The sequence below is a fragment of the Cervus elaphus genome, chromosome 32, assembly GCF_910594005.1.
Source record: "Cervus elaphus chromosome 32, mCerEla1.1, whole genome shotgun sequence".
NCBI lineage: Eukaryota > Metazoa > Chordata > Mammalia > Artiodactyla > Cervidae > Cervus > Cervus elaphus.
In genome coordinates, this window is record NC_057846.1 from 46,447,264 (window position 1) to 46,471,795 (window position 24,532).

Consider the following 24,532-nt stretch of genomic DNA (forward strand, 5'->3'; position numbering starts at 1 on the left):
CCCAGGAGCCAATATGAAGAAAGCTGTGCAGGGATCAGTGTACTCCCACTGGAGAGAACCATAGTGTGGTTTGGGGGAAAGATGGATTTGAGACCGTCCCTATCTCTCAGTGTTGAACACACTGCTAAAACTGTTGCTTGAAGTTGTTTTTTATAAATAAGTATATAAATATATTGGCTATCTCTGTTTTTCAGGGATAGGGTTTAAAAATGAGAAAAAATGTGTCACCAATATGTAGTACAAGAAGACAGTAAAGATCAAGAAGAAATCATTTTCTCCCAGGGTTTCTTATTATGCAAAACTCAATACGTCTCAAAATAAAACCCATGTCTTCTTCCTCATCTCTAAAATCCTGGCTTATCATCCCATGAATCTATTTTATTCAATGGTGTGTGTCATTATTCTTCAATCAAACAGGCACAAATTCTTAAAGGCATCTTTTTTCCTTCCTTCTTTATATATCAACTCAATTTATCATGAAGTCCTATCAATAATTCAAAATAATTCATTTCTGTTCTTCCCTATTTCTTCAGATAGGTTCTCAGCCTAAGGCTTCATTAAGATATTCCTAAGCATAGAACATAACCTAACAATAGATCACATAACTTACTGGTTTTATTCATTAACATAATGTAAATGTCCCAATTTATAATTTTACATTTTCATCTTGCTTTCTCCAGTGAAAAATCTATTTCCTTGGGATTGGAACCTGATAACCATGAAATAAGAACTCTTAGAATTGATTGAAATAGGATGTGATTATATTCAAATAACATTTTTGGACTTATTATAGACTTTACCTTTCTAAATTAAAAGTTGTTTATGCCAAATACAGAGTGTCTTCCTTTTTCCTTTTTTTTTTAAATTTTATTTCATTTTATTGGAGTATAGTAGATTTACAATGATGTGTTCATTTCAGGCATACAGCAAAGTGATTCAGTCACTCTTGTTTAGTTGCTAAACTAAACAATTAGTTGTTGTTTCGTTGCTAAATCAAGTCCAACTCTTTTGTGACCCTATGGATTGTAGCCAACCAGGCTCCTCTGTCCATGGGATTTCCCAGGCAAGAATATTGGAGTGGGTTGCCATTTCCTTCTCCAGGGGAACTTCCCAACCCAGGGATCAAACCTGCATCTCCTGCTTGATAGGCAGATTCTATACCATTGAGCTACCTGGGAAGATTCAGTTATACAAATACATATATCCTTTTTTTTTTCTCTTCCCATGTAAGTTATTACCGAATATTAAGTAGAACTCCCTATGCTGTACAGTAGGTCTTTAAGGCTATCTGTCTCACCTATAGTAGTGCATGTATGTTAATTCCAATCTCCCAATGTATCCCCCTCTATCTTTCCCCTTTGGTAACCATAAATTTGTTTCCTGAAATCTGTGAGTCTGTTTCTGTTCTGTGAATAAGTTTATGTATATCATGCTTTTTAGATTCCATGTATAAGTGATATCCTATGTCTGACTTACTTTACTTAGTTTGATAATCTCTAGGTCCATCCACGTTGCTGTGAGTGGCAGTATTTCCTTCTTTGTAAAGGACTGAGGAATATTCCATTATATACGTGGGTACACTGCATCTTCTTTATCTGTCCTTCTGTCGATGTATGTTTAGGTTGCTTCCATGTCTTGGCTGTTATCAACAGTGCTGCTATGAACACTGGGGTGCATGTGTCTTTTCATCTCCCTCATTCCAAACACTGTATTAGCTATTGTGTGCCTCAAAACCCTGGCGCTGAAGGACCTGCTTCTTGAATAGTCCCCTCCCTCCATAGCTGTTGGCGAAGGTCTGAGTTCATCCTGTGTGGCCACATGGGCTGCCTGAGAATCTGCACAACATGGCTGGCTTCTGCCAGAATGAACAATCCAAGAGCAAACGAGGCAGAGCCAGGATGCCTCTTATGGTCTGTCTTTGGAAGTCACACATCATCTTCTCGTTGGTTTCATGGGTCAGCCCCACCTACTGTGGAAGAGGATTGTCCAATGGTGGGAATACCAGGAAACAGAGATTACTGAGGGCCGTTTAAGAGGATGGGTGCAATGTCAGCAACAAACGATCATGACTGTGTTGCGGTCATCAAACATTTGCAGGTCACTATTTCATTTCACAATTTCCCAGTTTACAAATATATATTTGATTAGAAGAGTAACTTCTAGATTGGAAATTAGAAAGACAGTAACCTAAAGCTTGGTACATAGAAACAGAGCAATGGAAATGGAACCTGTTACTTGAATTCAGATAACTCTAGACAACCTATTGGAATAAATGGCTACAACAAATCTTCTCCCCAGGTCCACATACTTATATTTATTTATACACCCTGTTTCTTGTTATGTGAAGTGAAAGTCACGCAGTCGTGCCCAACTCTTTGTGACCCCATGGACTATACAGTCCATGGAATTCTCCAGGCCAGAATACTGGAGTGGGTAGCCATTTCCTTCTCCGGGGGATCTTCCCAACCCAGGGATTGAACCCAGATCTCCCGCATTGCAGGAGGATTCTTTGTCAGCTAAGCCACAAGGGAAGCCCAGAAACTCTATAGAGACTCATGATCATGGGTTTTGGTTTCACCTCACCTCTTGAGTTTGACACCTGAGGTACATTGCAGATTCAATTACAGCTTTAATAACCTCATCTTCGCCACTCAAAATGTGGTCTAAGTACCAGCAATGTCATCACTATCTTGGAATTTGTTAGAATTGAAAGCTGATGAACTTCACTTCAGACCCATTGAATTAGAATCCATGTTTTTAGCAAGATGGGAGATGATTTGTGTGGGGGTTGTTTATCTAGGAACTACTTCACAGACTGAAAGCTGTTATGTGACATTTTTTACCTCTTTAAAGAAAAACACCTATAGGGTCCATCTACATGGCAGATATCTCAGGTCACAGTTGACTGAGTAGCATCACTATAACCTCGTGTGCTGGACAGCCTCTCTTGGCTTTTCCCAGAGAAAAAAGCAAAAATTCATTGCTATTTGTCTCTGTAAAATCTAAGTGTGCAGACAGACAGAGCTGAATGTGAGAAATACATTTTTTCATTTTTGTTTTATTTTCTCCTAGTGTACTGAATACAAAGGCAGTAGGTTCTTTCCAAGACAGTAAAGAATCTGCCTGCAATACAGGAGACCTGGGTTTGATCCCTGGGTTGGGAAGATCCCCCAGAAAGAAACTGGCAACCCACTGCAGTTATTCTTGCCTAGAGAATTTCATGGACAGAGGAGGCTGGCGGGCTACTGTCCATGGGGTCACAAAGAGTCAGACATGACTGAGTGACTGAGAACACACATGGTGAAAATCTCACTACAAAAACACAAGAAGTACAAAAGATAAAATCACAATTCTCTTCAGATAAAAGGCCAACTCCCACCATGAACTTGGGCAAATCATCAGCTCACTTTTAGTCTCAATGTCTCATGAATAGAATACGGGTCAAAAGAGGAACACATAAAGTTTTTCTGTTTACATTTTTTGCACTTTTACAGTCATGCAGAAAGTCAGTCCTTTCAGTCAGTCCTGCCCTCTGGAAGGGATGGATAGAGAGGAGCTTTCTAGACAATGTTCTAGAAATTAGAGCTGCAGGGCTCTTCACTTTAGAGACGAAAGGACTGAAGTTTACCTGAGGCTTCGCACCAAATAAGTGCGGAGCTGAAACTTTCATCTATGTGAAGTTTGTTGTGTTCAGTCGCTCAGTCGTGTCCAACTCTTTGTGACCCCATGGACTGCAGCACGCCAGACTTCCCTGTCCTTCAACATCTCCCAGACCTTGCTCAAACCCATGTCCATTGAGTTGATGATGCCACCCAACCATCTCATCCTCAATCGTCCCCTTCTCCTCCTGCCTTCAATCTTTCCCAGCATCAGGGTCTTTTCCAAGGAGTCAGCTCTTCACATCAGGTGGCCAAAGTATTGGCATTTCAGCTTCAGCATCAGTCCTTCTATTGAACATTCAGGACTGACTTCCTTTAGGATTGACTGGTTTGATCTCCTTGCAGTGAAGTTTAGCAAAGGTAAAAATAATTTATGGCAATGTGAGGCATGTCTGCACTCGTTGGCACCACTTCTCAGGTTACAGAGTAGAGGATAGTGAGAAATGCATGGCGTTTCCAGCTCTGCACTTACTTCACATACGTGGAATCATTTCATTTGCACCCAGAGACTCTGCTTCCCTTCACTCAATGACTCTGAGATTTGTGGGTTTCATTGACATGTGAATAGTCAAGTGCTGAAACTGAAATGAGATCTATGTAAAAGTCGACATTTCACAAATACTTTCCCAATCTGAATAAATCAAATGAGGGTATTTGGAGGCCCTAAAATTTCCTTCTCCTCCCAGACACTGCAGAGTTAGGAGATAAAATGTTATCTCCCACTGAATGATCAAGCTCTAACTTTGCTGCCTTTGCTCAGATTGGCTGAGATGGTCCTGAGATTACTAGCACCAGTAGAAATGCACTCTGCACTTCTCCCATCAGAACAGGGGATCTGATAGTAGGACAGGGCTTCCTCTGCCTGGGGAGATGCCCAGCACTGCCAGTTACCAGATCTGATGGGAATCTTCCTGGAAAGCAAAAAGCACCTGAGAGAAAAACCTTCTCTATTGGTCCCATGTCACTATGGCAACATGTAATTATTACTCCCTCAAGGAAGAAAGCTTTTCCCTACCCAACAATACACTGCTTCAAAACCAGTTGTTCTGAATAGGATCATTCAGCATAAACTGACAGAAGAATAATGTATCGATCACAATAGTGATGAAAGTTTATGATGTGAGTCTCACCAACACGTTGACATTGAAATGAGGATTTGACTGTGAGGTCACTAAGCTGTGATCCATCAAGAAACAAAAATAAAGTCCTGGCCAAGATTCCATGGCCAATGGGAAGCAGATAATTGAGGCAATCACTTGGCAAATTCAAGCCAAAAAGCATACAAGAACAACACTGCTCATTGCTAATGGTGCTTTCTGTAGGATAACTGCAATTATGTGTCCTGGAGCAGAAAGGTTTAAATGCTTTTTCCCATGGGTCTTAATTTCCATTCTTTGTGAGAGAAATTACTTTCTTATATTTTTCAACATTGAGTAGCCACCCCCAATTCAATTACAGGGATGATTTTAGGTATACATAGATGTAAATACAGTGCGATAAATACAGTGCTTTTATCATTTTTCTAAGCTTCTGATGAGTCTAAAGAACATTGGCAAGATATTATGCTTAATGTTGAGGCCAATACACTATGTTCCAAGGAAGATATCTTGGCTTACACTCACTTTTGATATAGTGAATGGCTACTTTGGAGCTGGTATTTGTGAGGTGCAATGTACTATAGAGTATCATTGCAATAACAAGTTATAAAACTCATTTCAAACTGGTACAAGCCATGAAAAGCTTAGAGGTCAGTATTGCTGGAACCTGATAACATTTTCTGATCTGTGTCTCAACTTGTGACAAATTTGTCTCTTTCCTCTGTGATGGCTTTATTTTTTTCCCAGCTTTATTGAGATATAATGGACATATCACATGGTATAAATTTAAGGCATAGAAGGTGATGATTTGGTATATGTATATATTGCAAAATGATTACGACAATAAACTTAGCTAATACATCCATCAACTCACATAGTAACCATCTTTGTGTGTGTGCAGTAAGAATTTTTAAGATTTCTTCTCTTAGCAACTTTCAAGTATATCATACAGTATTATTCGTGATGGCTTTATTTTTAGGTAGAGTCTCTCCAAGTGGTAAAAACAGTAACAGCCAACCTAGCCTTGCTTTCTTTAACTTAGCTTCCCCAGTGGAACATTAGAACCTATTTTCTGATTGTTCCAACAAGGGTTTCAGGAAGATCCAGCAGGGGCCCACAGGGCCACAGATTCACTCAGAAGGGAAAGGCGGAGTTCACTGTTACCATGTTTGCCTGAAACCCCCAGTGAAATTTAACTTTGCAAATTCATCTCAAAGGGAACTAAGACTCAGGCTCATTGTGTTCAGTGGGGTATTGTCAACAAAGCACATGATATCCAACAGAGCCCTGTGTTAAGCTGTCTAAGCTAAAAAAGAAATAAATGACAACATTAACTCCTATTATCTGAGAGTTTATGACCCAGCAGGGAGGCAGGACTCTAATGAGAAATTAGAGAATCTAAGACAATATTCAGTTCTCTGTAACACTGAAGAATTCAGATTAAAATAGGTATGAGAATTTATTAAAGTTATTAATCAGTGTTAGTCAAGTATACTTGCTACCTGGCCCAGCAATGCAACTTGTAGGTACTTACTCAAGAGAAATTAAATCATATATTTACAAAAGACAGAAACAAAAGGGCTTACAGCAGCTTCATTCATGGAATAACAGATGAATGGATAGGCATATTGGGGTACATCCATACAATGGAACATTACTCTTTGATAAAAAGAGAATTACCACTGAAATGGATAAATATCAAAAACATTATGTTTAGGTAAAGAAACAAGGCACAACACACAGCATACTGCAGGACTGTGTTTAAAAGAAACACTGGATCAGGTAATCAGTTTATAAGTGACAGAAAACAAATCAGTGATTCCTTGGAGTTAACAGTGGGGGACTGACTTCTAAGGACATGAGGGAAACATCTGGCATGATGAAAATATTCTATATCTTAATTGGCTACACAGGTATCAACATGTAAAAACTCAACAAACAGTGCACTCAGAATGAGAGAATTTTAACTTGTTTAAATTATGCTTCTCTAAGTGGACTAAAAGAGATTCATAAAAGCAATGAGCCAATGTTAGTAGAGCAAGCAAGGAGGTAATACTTTAATATTTTATCATTAAAAGTGGTTGTGGGCTTCCTTGATAGCTCAGATGGGAAAGAATCTGCCTGCAATGTGGGAGATCTGGGTTTGATCACTGGGTTGGGAAGATCCCCTGGAGGAGGGCGTGGCAATCCACTCCAGGATTCTTGCCTAGACAATCCCATGGACGGAGGAGCCTGGTGGGCTCCATGGTGTCGCAGAGAGTCAGGACAGGACTGAGCGACTAATTACAAGCACAATGAGGTGGGGGAAGGGACAGGTTAGGAGTCTGGGACTAACACACACACACCACCATATATAAGGCAGATAACCAACAAGGACGTCCTGTACGGCACAGGGAACTCTACTCAATGTTCCATAATAACCTCTATGGGAGAGGAATCAGAAAAGATGGGATACATGTATAACAGAATCACTTCTTTGCTGTACACCCAAAACTAACACAACATTGTAAATCAACTATATTCCAATTAAAAAAAAAAGAAACAACAGAGAATGACATAACTCAAGACATGTACTTACAATCAATTCTTAACAAATGTTCATATTTTGCAAATTTCGCTTCTAATTTTTTCTTAAATAAAACATGAGAGATAATAAAACATAGTCATGAATTACAAATTGTGTGTATGAGAGAAAAAGAAAGAGGGAGAGATGGGGAGAGAGACAGAAGTGGTTAAACTGCCTGACATGACGGGATGAGAAGAACCTAGACACTAGACTCAAACATATTTTTTCTTCTCCATGCTGTTCTTGCCACCAACTGATAGGAAAGTGATCCCACTTCCATTACCTGTGAAATTGACCAGAACCTATTTCGGAATGTAAAATGCTATTAAATTAAAGGTTAAATGAAATTAAAAGCACCTGATGATAAAGGAGAAAATCTACTCAGTATATTAGAATAAGGAACATAATAAAGAATAGTGAAATATGGATGACAGAAAATGACAGATGATGACAGATACATAGATATAGAAAGGAGATATATTGTAGTTAATTTTGGCAAGAGGTTTTGTCAAGTGTAAGGACGCAATTCTGTTCACAGAAGTACAAACTTAGTGGAAAGTCTTTGTTCAGAAAGACAAGGAAAAGGAGGTTACAGAATGGTTGGTGGCTCAGAGGTTAAAGCATCTGCCTGCAATGCGGAAGACCTGGGTTCAATCCCTGGGTCGGGAAGATCCCCCGGAGAAGAAAATGGCAACCCACTCCAGTATTCTTGCCTGGAGAATCCCTTGGACGGAGGAGCCTGGTGGGCTACAGCCCACGGGGTTGCAAAGAGTTGGACACAACTGAGCGAGTTCTCTTTATTATGACTGGGGAATGTGAGACAAAGATATCCACCAAGAGCAATTTATTCATTTTTACTCCTCCTCACCAGGATTCCTATTGCAGTGATATCACAGTGAGATAAATCAACAGTGACTGAAGGTCTGACGCAAAAGAGTGAGGCATTAGAGGGCTGGTCCTGAGTCTGTGATCAGTGCACTGATCCCGCACTTAGGAGAAGTACCACCTGATCGGTACCAGCCTCTGATGACCTGATCATTTAATGTAAAGTCATGACCTGTATGTATAAATCTTGTAATTCCTTGTTACATGGACTGGCCACTTTTGGACCACCAGTAAGCTGGTTAGAAACATAGACTCTCAGGCTCCACCCACCAGCTGCTGAATCAGGATTTGCATTTAAACAATACCCACCAAAGTCTGAGACCAAAACATCCTGATCCGTTGATTCTTGAAAGGAACTCAGGACTGGAAGCAAGTTGAGTTTATTCTTCTGCTGTGGAGACTTGATCTCAGGTTTGGAATTACTGACTTGGAAACTCCTCTAGGCTTTGACTACCACCATCCAGAGCCCCCTCAAAGGGGTAAAAGACTCAAAAGCCACAACAGGGGCAGTGGGGACAAGCAGTCAGAAGAACAACGTTAGCCAAGATGCTCATCTCAGCAGTGTTTACAGACTTGTATGTTGGAGCCGCACTGAGATGGTACTTCTCACCACTGGACTGACGTTTAAAAGAATGGCATTGAATGTTGGTAAAGCTATGGGAAAACTGGAACTACTTACATTTACACTGCTGGTGAGAGGGAAGGGCTTCATTCCTTCCTTCATTCTGAAGAGCGCTTCAGCATTAGCAGATCCTAATCTAATGTTTAACAGGTCATTGCACACTTCAGTAGGTACCAGAGAAAACCTTACATGAGTGCCCAAGAAAGGTCACATAAAGTGTGTCTCATGAAGCTGCTACCACACTGTTAGAGACAGGGAAATACGGGGACAACCTAAGTGACAGCCAAAACAAGCATCCTTAAAACAAAATATGGTATTGCTTTACTCTGGAATACTGGGGGGAAAAAAGTGTTAAAGAGACTGTTGTTCAGTCGCTCATTTGCATCCAACTCTGTGTGACCTCATGGACTGCAGCATGCCAGGCCTCCCTGTCCTTCACTACCTCCTGGAACTTGCTCAGTCTCATGTCCATTGAGTCAGTGATGCCATCCATCCCCCCCATCTCATCCTCTATCGTCCCCTTCTCCTCCTGCCCTCAATCTTTCCCAGCATCAGGGTCTTTTCCAGTGAGTCAGCTCTTCTCAACAAGTGGCCAAACTATTGGAACTTCAGCTTCAGCATCAGTTTTTTCAAAGAATATTCAGGGTTGATTTCCTTTAGGACGGACTGGTTAGATCTCCTTGCAGTCCAAAAGACTCTCAAGAGTCTTCTCCAACACCACAGATTGAAAGCATCAATTCTTGGGCGCTTAGCCTTCTTTATTTAAAAAGGTTGGGAAGTTCTAAATAGATCCACATATGGAGATTTCCAAGACACATCAATGTCAGCAAGCTAGCAAATTAATGTGGAGAATAACACATACAGTATGATACCATTTTTTAAGAAAACACATTAATTTATATAGGCGCAATTCTGCACGTTGCACACAGAAATAGGACCCCTGACACAGGCAAGTGAGCAGAAGACGATACCCCAAACCCTTTGCAGTTGTTGTCTCCAGAGAGGAAGCGGGTCTACCAGACGACAGCATGGGGGAATTTTAATTCTGCAGAAAATCACATTGTTCCGTGAAACTCACCCATGCACCCATATACAGTGAAAAATAACCTTGAGAATTATCATCATTTTATGGGATGTTGTCTGGGTTTTCCAACTGGGAAGATGCTTTACCACCTTTATACACAAAAATGAAAAATTTTGAAAAATGTTTCACTATAAAACCTTGGCAGCTTGCTACATGTTTTACAATCATTGCTTATTTTCTTCTCCCAAAAAGAGACTATTAAAATACTTTTGAGTAAGCTACAAGACTAACTTTCCTCAGAAATGTTAACATTTCTCCTCAAATTTAACATAGGCATGAGTTAGCACAGAACAGGGTCTTGTTAAGTATGCTGCTACTCAGCGCCCAGCACTGCATCTGCCTCCCAGCCACGCCCAGGGCCACACTGTTTACTCTGCCTCCTGCTGCTACACAAACATCCTAATTCCTATTGCAGCCCTGTGATGTGCCTATTACTATCCCCATTTCTAAGTGAGAAACATTGACTCAGCAGGTTAATAACTTGCCCCCCATCAGGTTCTGTAAATGAAACATCCCAGTCTTTCAAATTAGTTGTGCCAATTTACATTTCCACCAGTAGTTAATGAATTTCACTTGTTCCACATCCTCACAAAGATTTTGTACTATTACTTTTTTAGTTTTTATTTTATCTTTTGAAGTATTTTTTCTCTTTAAAGTTTTATTGGAGCACAAATAAAGCTTTGTTGGAGCATTTTGATTTACAAGGTTGTGTTAGTTTTTAGGTGTACCGCAAAGTGGCTCAGTTATACATAAACATATAACTACTCTTTTTTAGATTCATTTCCCATACAGGTCAATACAGAGCATTGAGTCGAGTTCCCTGTGTGGTACAACAGGTTCTTACTAGTTATTTATCTTATATGTAGTAGTGTATATATGTCAAGCCCAGTCTCCCAATCTATTCTCCTTTCTCCCCTTGATAACAATAAGATTGTTTTCTGAATCTGTGATTCTACTTCTGTTTTGTAAATAAGTTCATTTGTACCATTTTCTTTTTAGATTTCACCTATACAATATCATATGATATTTGTCTTTGCTTTACTTCACTTAGTATTAAATCTTCATATGTTATTGTGAGTGTATGATGGCCTCACCTTGTTCTAATTTTCAAATCTCAAGCACCTAATGAAATTGACCACATTTTCAGGTTTATTGGCCATTGTTAATTGCCTGTTCAAGTAATTTGCCCATCTTTCTATTGTTATAACAGGTTATTTTATCTGGGAAAGACCTAGGACTCAGATTTTCCAAAATGTATCCATTAAAAACATTCTTTTCCTGATTAGTCATCTACTTCCACTAACGTACAAGGTGTCTGGAACTTCTATTACAACACTTGAATTCTGCCTACCAATAGGACTCAGACATATTTAAACATCTGACAGACAGAGGTAGTCACAATGGAAGGCAGATTACAGAAAGGGACAATGAGATTCTGGGATAAAAACTGCCCTAAAGAGAAAATAATAGCAAACAAAGCAACAGACAAAGGGTTAATCTCAAAAATATACAAGCAACTCCTGCAGCTCAATTCCAGAAAAATAAATGACCCAGTCAAAAAATGGGCCAAAGAACTAAACAGACATTTCTCCAAAGAAGACATACAGATGGCTAACAAACACATGAAAAGATGCTCAACATCACTCATTATCAGAGAAATGCAAATCAAAACCACAATGAGGTACCATTACACGCCAGTCAGGATGGCTGCTATCCAAAAGTCTACAAGCAATAAATGCTGGAGAGGGTGTGGAGAAAAGGGAACCCTCTTACACTGTTGGTGGGAATGCAAACTAGTACAGCCACTATGGAAAACAGTGTGGAGATTTCTTAAAAAAGTGGAAATAGAACTGCCATATGACCCAGCAATCCCACTTCTGGGCATACACACTGAGAAAACCAGATCTGAAAGAGACACGTGCACCCCAATGTTCATCGCAGCACTGTTTGTAATAGCCAGGACATGGAAGCAACCTAGATGCCCATCAGCAGACGAATGGATAAGGAAGCTGTGGTACATATACACCATGGAATATTACTCAGCCATTAAAAAGAATACATTTAAAACAGTTCTGATGAGATGGATGAAACTGGAGCCCATTATACAGAGTGAAGTAAGCCAGAAAGATAAAGACCAATACAGTATACTAACGCATATATATGGAATTTAGAAAGATGGTAACGATAACCCTATATGCAAGACAGAAAAAGAGACACAGATGTATAGAACAGACTTTTGGACTCTGTGGGAGAAGGTGAGGGTGGGATGATCTGAGAGAATAGCATTGAAACATGTATATTATCAAGGGTGAAACAGATCGCCAGCCCAGGTTGGATGCATGAGACAAGTGCTCGGGCCTGGTGCACTGGGAAGACCCAGAGGGATTGGGTGGGGAGGGAGGCAGGAGGGGGGATCGGGATGGGGAACACATGTAAATCCATGGCTGATTCATGTCAGTGTATGACAAAAACCACTACAGTATTGTAAAGTAATTAGCCTCCAACTAATAAAAATAAATGGAAAAAAAAAAAGAAAACTGCCCTAAAACATCTGGCACAAGAAGTCATCATGAACAGAGATTGAGAAATAAGAAGAGCATGGACTCATGGCAGCATAGCACCTAATATCTGAATTCAGCCCAGTCATGGTGGCAAGCGTGTGCCCTGGGTGAGACAGTCTCCATCTGGGAAATAAAGAAACTGATTAATCTCACCATACTTTTTGGGTAAAGAAACTTTACTGTGAAGAGTTTTTCCATCTTACAGCAAAGATGCCACAAACTGAAGAGTAGTCTTGTCCTTTTTTATCAAGCTATCTTGACTGCCAAGTGTCTCTAGGTTTAAACAATGAAAATACTACAATTTTCCTCCACACCTCCTTTTGAAATTTTTCAAATATGAAGAAAATCTGAAAGAATTTTGTTAAACACCTATATACCCACTGCCTTTTGTTGTTCAGTCACTCAGTCGTGTCTGACTGTGTGATCCCATAGACTGCAGTACGCCAGGCTTCCCTGTCCTTCACCATTTCCCACAGCTTGCTCAAACTCATGTCCATAGGGTCTGCAATTAATATTTGACACTATTTGCTTCAACATATAGCTATCCACCCATGAATACATCTTACTTTTTGAAGCATTTCAGAGTACGTTGCCAACATCAGTACATTCCCCCCAAATTATGTACACCATTAACCAGAAATCTTGAACCAGAAAGGCTGATGCTGGCGGTGAAGCTCCAGTACTTTGGCCACCTGATGTGAAGAGCTGACTCACTGGAAAAGACCATGATTCTGGGAAAGATTGAGGGAAAGAGAAGGGGACAACAGAGGATGAGATGGTGGGATGGCATCACTGACTCAATGGACATGAGTTTGAGCAAACTCCAGGAGGTGGTGATGGACAGGGAGGCCTGGAGTGCTGCAGTCGATGGGGTCGCAAGGAGTCAGACAGGACTGAGCAACTGAGCTGACAGAAATCTAGCATTGCAATGTTACCAACGCAAGGCAAGAGAAATTCTAAATTTCCTAGCATGTGAAAGGGCTTAGTGGCTATGACTTCTTGAAATGAGAAAGTTATTTGTCTCCCATGACATTAGAGGAAGGTACTCAAAAAAATAAATCAGTAAAATAGCCATGGATTACATTTTGCTGGAGATTAAATTTTGTTTATTTTATTGGGTTTTTGGCGTGAAAGGAAATTGATATTTTCCCCCTGAAACTCCTTTATAACTGCATCAACCCTCTTTTACATTTTATGTATAGAAGTCTGTCGGTCCAGAAGTATTGGGACAAGTGGTTTTGAGAAACTGAAAGGACACTTGCCTGTCCACTGACGAGGCCAAAATAAATCCAGTGATGTTTCTTTCAGGTTTTTTTTCTTTAATGTCCCAAATTATTTGCAAAGAGCCATTATTTAGCCTCTCAAAGCTTGTCTCTTGTATGGATGTTATAAGGAATTTATACTTAAGTCATAACCTTTCATGAAGCTTTTGGGGGGGTACTCTAATCTGCATTGTTTTATTCTGTGTGACTGGAAAAAATTCCTGAAAGACATTATCAAAGCCTGAGGAAAATGCTTACTAGTACTCAAGGGTACCAGCATTATACCAGTCATTTTATTTTCAGTTTGAGTATTTTAAACTAATTTGTGCAGAACTATTTTTTGTTTCCCTAAAGAGTTTTCCTAATTAATCTGGGGAAAGAAGCACTTCCATTGACACAATTCAACGTCGTAGGACAAGTTGATGTCACTTTGATCCTCATAAATGATAGGAAAGATGAGCTTAGGCAAAAGTAAGGAATTAGTGCTGAAAATGAGGTTCTCTCCTCTCAACCTTAGCTTCAACTAGAATCTAGACACATGGTTACTGAAATAAGCTACCTTTAAATCAAGGGTCTATGTTTCATCATTTTTGATATAAGGTAATTTTCCATATCTAATTTTTATACAGAGCATAATAGTGCATAATACAGAGTTTCAAATACTTGGCCTCTAAATGTTCTCAAATAAAAGAATGAAGCTATTTCTACTGGAAACCAGAAACCAATCAGTTGGCAGAAAGCAAATTATTCAATCTGTCTAATGGCAGCTTCATTAGACAGACGTCTTCAGACTTGACATGCTGAAACAAGTTTCAAGTCTCTAGAGACCATGTGAAGCTAAAACCAAACACAATTAAGCTGAATCTAGACCTATTTTATGGCTAAATTTCCAATTTCAAAAGGTGAAGTCCAAAAAGAGACTCATGTCTATTCTGTTCTGTTTGATTTTCATTTGTTTGATGGAGAATAACTCTGACAAGCCTAAGGATGGAATTTCCTCTCAACCAGAAATCAAAGATAATTTATATCAGGGGATAAACTCTAGTCCAGCAATCATTAAGTAGCTGGGTGACCTTTGGAAAGAGACTTCATCTTGCTAGACATTAGTTTCAGCTTCTAAAAATCAAGCCTCTGAACTCTATAATTGTTATCATCCCTTCCAGGCCTGATTTTCTATGATAATATTTAAAAATACCTTTAAGCTCAAATAACTGACATTTTAGTGCTGGTCCTATAAGAGACCAGTTCGTAGCATCATAACTAATGAAACCAAGATAAAACACTGGCAGCTGGTAAGCAATCATAACGATAAACATTTTAAATTCAAATCAGTCTGCATAATTTACAAAGAGCTTTCATGCTTATTATTTCAGTGTCATTTCTGAGTTTCCTAAGACTACATGACTTGCAAGAAATGGGTCCAAACCAATCATCTGATTCAAAAAACACTGTATGAGACCCACAGATACAGAGAACAGACCTGTGGTTGCCAGAGGGGAGGGAGGGAGTGAGGGGTGGGGTGGGAGGCTGGGACTAGCAGATGCGAACTATTACACGTAAGATGGATAAACAACAAGGTCCTGCTGTAGAGCGCGGTGACTCATAGTCAATGTCCTGTGACAAGTTATAGCGGAAACCCCATGAAAAAGAATGTATTATATACTATACATACACATATATGTGCATAATTGAGCCTCTCTGCTGTACTGAAGAAATTAACACAACACTGTAAAACAACCATACGTCAATAGCCTTTTTTTATCTTAAATAAAGGAACTCTGTATTATCCATGAATACTTGCTACTTTTGTGGTGTCCAACTTTGACATTAAAGTGAGCTTCTTAAAAGATACTAGTATCTCATTTTTCCCTCCTGACAGCATGTTAGTGACATACGCAGAGCTTGCATTTGTTTGGTCCTTACTGTATATTGGTTTTCTCCTTTCTTCCTGAGAAGCACCATGAAACTTCAACGTTAAAAAAATGCCCAAAAGTCCTTTAGAGGAAGAAAAGCATGAACCTGTATCCAAACTCAGGCCTGCCTTTACTAGCTAAATGATCTTGGGGAAGTTATTCAAGCTTTCTGAGGCTCAGTTCTCTCAATTATATAAAAACAAATGTGTGTGTACGCGTGTGTGTGCGTGCGCGTGTGCGTGCACGCACGCATATACCATCTACTAAAAGATCTATTATAAAAATTATAGTCTGCTTACTAAAATCACTATGCTGTATACCTGAAACTAATATGATATTGCAAATTAACTATCCTTCAATTATAAATAAACAAATAATTGAATTTTTGAGTCTTGAGAATTCAATGGGTCTCAATGGATTACACCAACTGGATGGTGTGATCCATTCGCTAACAGGAAAAACTGCCACGTTTTCTGAATGTCATGCCATGCTTTCCCAACAATTACTACGCTCCAGTCCATTTAAATACTGAGCACGCAAAGGGACATTTGGGCCTGTCAAAATGACTCTAAAAGCACAAACTAATGACCATTTTTCTTAAAAGAACCTAACTACTACAGGTCTTAAAAATAGTAGATGTAAATACGAACTACCTTTTATTTCTCCCATCATGAGTCAAAAAAGCCTGAAAGAGTCCACTCTAGTTAGAATGCTGTTTTTCCCTCAAAACAAAAGCAAAGAGAAATTTAAAATACAGGTAATTGTCTTTTTTCTCTTTGTAGAATATAAAACCTCACATCTAATTTGGGTCTCTACTGATTCTATTAAAGCATACTTTTTTTCTGAATATTCCTCCAAAGTGTCAGGAACTGGACACTCTGAATTTTCAAAGAGTGACTATTTTTACCTTTCTTTCTTTCTGCCTTTCCAAATAGTGCTATTCACTTTGTCAAGCAATTTTCTTAATAAATGCCCCTAAGTTCCCATGCAACAGAGAAGTGACAGTGACTCAGAGGGTTATGTCTGCCCGCTGCAGAATAACCACAGAATCATCAGCGTCAAAAAGACCAGAATGAAAATTACATAAGATCACGGCCCTAACACACAAGTGGGCTTCTAGGCAAACATTCATACATTCATTCAAAACATATTCTGTGCTTTGCACTGGAGAAATAATGGTGAACAAAAACAGAGACTATGTCCCCGTTCTCACGGAGATTACTGTTTAGGAGGGATGATCAAGCTATCACATTAATGGATATAAATTAAGACAAATGCAGCAAAAGGAAAGGAATATAGTTCTATCAAGCATATTATTAAGGTGTATGGTTAAAATCTGTATTAAAGAATAAAGGCAAGGACATATGATCCAGCAATCAAATTCCTGGGCATATACCTAGATAAAACTATAATTCAAAAAGATACATGCACCCCTAGGTTCATAGCAGCACTATTCACAAGGGCCAAGATATGGAAACAGCCTAAATGTTTATCAACAGATGAATGGAATATTACTCAGCCATTAAAAAAGAATTAAATAATGCAATTTGCAGCAACATGGATGCAACTGAAGATTATCACACTGAGTGAAGTAAGTCAGAAAGAGAAAGATTAACATCATATGATATTACTTATATGTAGGACCTAAAACATGATACGAATCAATATACCTACAAGAACAGACTCATAGACATAGAGAACAGACTTGTGCTTGCGGCAGGGAGTGAAGGAATGGGAGTGTGGGGTTAGTGGTTGCAAACTGTTATATTAGAATGGATAAAAACCAAGGTCCTATTGTATAACACAGGAAACTATATTCAATATCCTGTGACAAACCAGAATAGAAAAGAATATTAAAAAGAATATATATGTGTGTGTGTAACTGAATCACTTTGCTGTACAGTAGAAATTAATACATTATAAATCAATTAAAAAAAAACAAAAAAGTATACTTGAAACTAATACAACATTATAAACAACTATATTTCAATAAAAATTTTAAAAATATAGTGGATAATCAATGAAGAGCTTTAATTTATCTAATGTTTCAGGTCCAAAATACCAAAATTAGATTTAAAAAATACACAATCAGTTAATTATAATTTATTTTTAAAGAATATTTTATGTATTAGCTATGTGTGCAAAAGTATATATTTATAAAGGATATTTACATTTAGCAGACTAAAAAATTATGTGAATATGTGTTTAGCTATTTCACTCACTGAAATAAACTGAACATAAATATTTTGCTTTGTAGAACACAATGTGTTTATCTCTCCAATATACATTCTATGTCATTCCCACTGTGCAGACTAAATAATTTAGCAGACTAAATTATTAAAAACTAAATTATTAAAAAACTTGAAATTTGTTACTTGGGCACATATTTTTCTAATTCTATGGTCAAATCAATGATGTTGACTCTTTTTATGCATCTCAGTGATGTCAGAGAGGTAAGGTACTTCCACAGGGTCAGATGGGCTCAAGTATAGCTAAAAACTTTCCCACTTAGTAAAAACTTATGTGAATTTTGTGATTAGAAATTCCCACTTCTGGAATCCCAGGAAAACCATATTTACTCTGTGGGTGTGGCAAGCTTTAGCCCCAGTCCTCTTAAATGTGGAGGCTTAATAATTTCTTTTTTATTTTATATTAGAGTATAGTTGATTAACAATGTTATGTTAATTTCAGGTATACACCAAAGTGATTCAATTAAATTATATATATATATAGAATTTGTTATATATTCTATATATAGAATTTGAAATTCCATTCTATATATATATTCTATATATATATATATATACTCTTTTTCAAATTCTTTTCCCATTTAGATTATTACAGAATATTGAAAAGTTTCCCATGCTATACCTACAAATATATATATATATATATACACATATATATATATATATATATACACATATATATATATATAGGTCCTTGTTGGGTATCTATTTTATATAGAGTAGTTTGTACATGTCAATCCCAAACTCCCAATCCATCCCCTACCACTTTTCTCACCTTCTAACCATAAGTTCATTCTTCAAGTGTGTGAGCCTGTTTCTGTTTTGTTAGTAAGTTTGTGTCATGTTTTTTCTTTTTTTTAGATTCCACATGTAAGCAATATGCTATGATATTTGTCTTTCTCTGACTTCCATCACTTAGTATGATAATCTCCGGGCCCATCCATGTTGCTGCAAATGGCCTTATTTCACTCTTTTTTGTTGCTGAGTGATACTCCATTGTATATATAGATCACATCTTCTCTATCCATTCACCTGTCAATGGATGGCTAGGTTGTCTCCATGTCCTGGTTGGTGTAAATCATGCTGCAGTGAACGTGGGCATGTATCTTTTTCAGATTAGAGTTTTTGTCTTTTCTGATGCCTAGGATCGGGATTGCTGGATCATATGGCAACTCTATTTTTAATTTTTTAAGGAACCTCCATAGACTTCTCCATAGTGGCTGCAATAACTTACATTCCCACCAACGGTATAGGAGGGTTCTCTCATCTCCACAACCTCTCCAGCATTGGTCGACTGTAGACTTTTTGATGATGACCATTCTGACCAGTGTGAGGTGATATTCTAAACCACAGTGAGGCTTAGTAACTTAGATGCACCCTGAAGCAGCTGTGAAAACAGAAATCTGTGAGTGGATGTTTCTAAAGCACTGAGTTATGCCTAGCAAATAGAAAATGCTCTATGAATGTTCACAGAATGAATAAACCTCTTTAGAAACAAGAACTACCTTTTTAACAGACTGTTACTCTATTCTTCAAAATTCTATGATTATTTATCCTGAGAATAATTTGACAAAGGAAAATGAGGACGGCTTCTATCATGCCTTTTGTTGAACAAGTTAGCAAGGTTTTTCATGGCCTCCTGCAATTTCAAGTCCAGTGTCAAGGTTCAGCTTTATAAAGTAGTAAGAAATCCAGCAAATTTGGATTCTTTCAGCCCTTAGATTCCAAAATGATTTTGTCTGAAGTCTTAGCTCAGTGAACCATTTCAATAAATGTCTATAAAAATACATGCTTAACTATTTCACTCATTGAAATAAGCTGAACATAAATATTTTTGCTTTGTATAACACAATGTGTTTCTCTCTCCAATATACATTCTCTGTCATTCCCACTTTGCAGCAATGTGATTTTGTATAGAAATGGCCCACCCAAGCTCCAGAATGCATCCCAGCTGGTCCAAGCCAATTAAGAAAATCTCATACCTTTCAACAGAACAATTTGAGTTGAGAGAGAAGAAAAGAGGACTTTGGTTCAAATGGTTGTAGAAAGCTGTGTTCTTCCCACCCCTGTTATAAACACAGAAGCACTGGCTCTGAGTTCTTACTGGCAGCTACCTTGTGACCATGAGGAAGTCAGCTTGAAGGTTAATCCCACACACAGGGAGGGTACAGCAAAGAGAAATTGCTGAGAAATGGACCAGGACCTTAGTTTATGCCCAAAGGCTGCTCCTCTTGATGAGGGTGAAAAAGGTGACTTAAAATTCAACATTCAAAACCTAAGATCATGGCATCTAGTCCCATCACTCATGGCAAGTAGATGGGGGAAAAGTGAGGGAAATGACAGATTTTATTTTTTTGGGCTCCAAAATCACTGTGGAAGGTGACTGCAGCCACAAAATTAAAAGACACCTGCTTATTGGAAGAAAACCTATGACAAACTTAGACACCATTTTATAAAGCAGAGACATCACTTTGCTAACAAAGGTCTGTATAGTCAAAGTTATGGTTTTTCCAGTAGTTATATATGGATGTAAGAGTTGGACCATATAGAAGACTGAGAGCCTAAGAATTGATGCTTTCAAATTGTGGTGCTGGAGAAAACTCTTGAGAACCCCTTGGACTGCAAGGAGATCAAACCAGTCAGTCCTAAAGGAAATCAACCCTGACTATTCATTGGAAGGACTCATGCTGAAATTGAAGCTCCAGTACTTTGGCCACCTGATTTGAAGAGCTGACTCTTTGGGAAAGACTCTGATGCTGGGAAAGACTGAGGGCAAGAGGAGAAGTGGGCAGCAGAGGGTGAGATGGTTAGATAGCATCACTGACTCCATGGACATGAATTTGAGCAAACTCTGGGAGATAGTGAAGGACAGGGAAGCCTGGCATGTTGCAGTTCATGGGGTCACAAAGAGTCAGACATGACTGAACAACCACAAAGGCTGCTCTACTTCTGAAATCTAATTTGTTAATTAGTTTGAACTGAAATCATTTTAGCATTCCAATTTTGACAACAGAAACGTAGAATTGGCAGAACCGAGATAACAAAGGGCAGAGATGCAGGCTCTTCTATCCATGACTGGGAAATTAATAATGCATTTTATTTAGATTCTTCTAATAGTGAATATCATAAAAAATGAAAGAAATAAGACATGCAGAGAAATACCTTCCATGTCTCTGGTGATTTCCATAATCACATCATTCAGTGATTCTAACTTGCCAAAGTGATGAGAGGTAAAATGGTAGCTTTGCATCAAATCCCTCCTTTTACAAATATAAAATCTTCCAAACACTTCTATTTTCCTGCTGAAAGGATATACAAATCCCTTATTAGCAGGATTGGTTCTTTTGGTTTATGTGTGCCAGTTCATCATTCCAGAAATGTCACTCCAAGGCCATGCTGGTGATATTTCCACATCAGAGGTCTTCTGAACTGAATAGAGCTCTGCTTCCGGTGCCTGCAGCAAAGCAATTGTTTCACTGATCAGGATACACTGAAATTCAAGAAAGTAACTTGCGTATGATCACCATGGTACTGCCAAAACGATGACAGAAGTCCAGGTTCTTTATTTCTTCTTACTCCTGAATACACCATGAAAACAGATTTTAAAAATACTGTATCCGTCTGCTATCACTGTGTAACAAACCACCTCAAAAGTCAATATCTTAGAATTATTTATTCTCATCAGTTTGTGGGTTGGCTGGGATTCCTCTCCTGCAGATCAGTGGGGCTGCTTTACTGATCTCTCAGCTTACTTGGATCATAGGTTCACCTATGATGAAAATGTTCTTCTCAAGGAGATCCAGAGTTGCAAACAATATGACCCAACTGCAGAGTCATATTTAAAGCCTCTCCTTGAGTTGAATGTGGTGAGCTTCCTATTGGCTAAGACAAGTCATGTGGTCAAGTTCAAGGTCAAGGGTAAGGTATTTAAAAGATACTAACAGAAAGCAAAATATTAGGGTCAGTAATTCAATCTAATGCAAATGTATGCAGATTGAGAGTCACTGAATAAAAAGTGTACTTTCTAAAGTAAAGTCAAAAATAAGGTTTGCTGTGAAGACGAAAGCCCCAGGGCTTTGCAGTTATGCAGAGCCCTGGGTAATGAGTACAAAGCAGAAAACTCATCTGAATCAAGTTCATTTATTTAGCTTGAGATGAGGATTAGTGCTATAAATTTCTCATTAAGTATTAAATCATAGCCTCTCATCCAGGCAAATTAGTCTACATACCACTGACACCAATCAAAGTCCATGCAGGCTCTGATGTGAAAGGCATAGATTTGAGCACAAACTTGCTTTATATAAATAGAAGACTTTACTAGGCACAGACAAGCAAATATCTCCTTATCCAATTTTGAAAGTCAATTTTCAAATTTTATCAGAACCACTGAATTGGGGCCAGAAGATAAAATTGAACTGTTTGGCTCACGTTTTTAAGATGCCACCTGTTTCTCCCCCTTTACTGGTGCTCAGGAGGCAAGGGGTTTGTGGGAGGATGATTTCAAGAACAAACAGCCAGCATGCAAACAACCTTGGCAGGGAAGCGGAGTAGGATTAAAGAAGAGAGACAGGGATAAAAGTTAAGGTCATAGAGAATTTAAAAGCCACATCGGAGCAGTCACAGCAGGGCACTCTGCTGACGCCGATCACAGCCACAGTGGGAAGTTCTCAGGGGGGTACCTGTCGTTGCATGATCAACGGAAAACCGCACTAGGGGTCTTCGTGGGAAGAAAAGTGATTGTTTGCTAGTCTTCCCACCATGGTTAAGCAGACACAATACAGTCACCCTTTTGGTATCTGTGAGGCATGTGTTACAGGACACCCGGTGGACACCAAAATCCACAACTGTTCAAGTCCTTTATATAAAATTGTATTTGCATGTAACCCACACATCTTTGTGGATGCTTTAAATCATCTCCTCATTTTTTATAATGCCTAATACAACATACATGCTATGTAAAACATTGTAATGAGCACTCTGCTGTATTTAAAATGGATAACAGCAAGGACCTACCGTACAGCACAAGGAACTATGCTCAAGGTTACGTGGCAGCCTGGGTGGGAGGGGAATCTGGGGGAGAATGGCTCCATGTATATGCATGGTTGAGTCCCTTTGCTGTTCGCCTGAACCTACCACAATATTGTTAATTGGCTATACTCCAACACAAAATTAAATGAAAGTTTTTTTAAAATGCTATGTAAATCATTGTAAGTGCAATGTAAATTGTCACCAGCCTGCAACAAATTCAAATTTTGGTTTTTGGGACTTTCTGGGATGTGGGTTTTTTTTCTGAATATTTTCAATCTGTGGTTGGTTGAACCACGGATGCAGAACTCGCAGGTACGGAGGGCCAACTGTACAAGTTATGTAGTAAAATAGAATCTGGATTCAAGTCTGGATGCTATAGCAGGAACAAGCACTGGCCTCCATTATCTCATTACCTGGGAGGATTTTTGCAAATCACTTTGATTAGCCTACATTAGCCTCTGTCACCTCATCTGTAAAATGGAGAAATTAGTAACACGTACCCTTCAGTGTTGCTGAGGCAACCAAGTAAAGGTAATGTGTACCCAGCTACTGGTATGATTCCCAGCGAGTAAAAAAGGTTCACAAACAGTAGCTGAAGTCATTTCATGAGCTATTATATTGACGTTTTTACCATACTAGGGACGGATAATAGGCATTTGTTTAAAATTGATGAATTATCTTTTTCCCTTCTATACTGCATATTCCAAGGGGCTGCATCAATATGTACCAACCCTTTCAATAGCAAATCATGATTTTATTAGAATGCATCAAAAACAGTTTCAAGAAACAAAAATGAGTGCACTCCTTGTTTGTCAGTATTTTAGTGATAAGTAAATGAAAATAAAATTTATGAAACATCTGGTTCAGTTACTTTGAGGAATATGCATTTTTTTAAACTTCTCTGGGCTATTCTGAGGCAAATAACCTACATGGTGAGAAAAAAAAATACATATATATATTTATATAAACCATGATCTCTGATGTTTAAAAAACAGAAAAATATTTGTAACTACTTCAACAAATCCTAATGGAACCCCATGGATGGCCATTTCAAAAGAGATTAAGAACAGCATTATAAAAGAAAACAGATTACTTCTGGACATGGCTATTTGTAAGAGAGGAAATTTCTCCTCCTACACCTAGTTTGGAATATGATCATATCTCTTTCTGTGTGATTTTCCATTATACAGTGAAGTGAGGATCATCTGGAATCAGCAAAGTAGCTACAAAAGGTTCTTTTTGGAAAATAACAAAATGAGAGCTTTAAGGATGGGTTTACAACCCTCGGACACTGGGTGTGACCTAGTGATGTCATCTAGTTCAAGGTCTTCATTGATACTTAGGGGAACTAAGGCCGCTCAAAGTGGGGAAGGATGCCACAGATGCCTGGTTTATTACAATTGGGTGGGATAAGAACCACAGCTTTCAACTTTTGCTTGTTTCTGCAAAATCAGTGATTTTTCAACCTAAGGTTCCCAGTGAGTGAATGAGGAAAGGGCATACTCAGAAGTCTGTTGCAGTGTTCCTAGAGATCTACTGAGAATTTTCTCATAATAAGGTGATGGAAGACAAATTTAAAAACTGACTTTCTTTGCTTTGCCTGGAA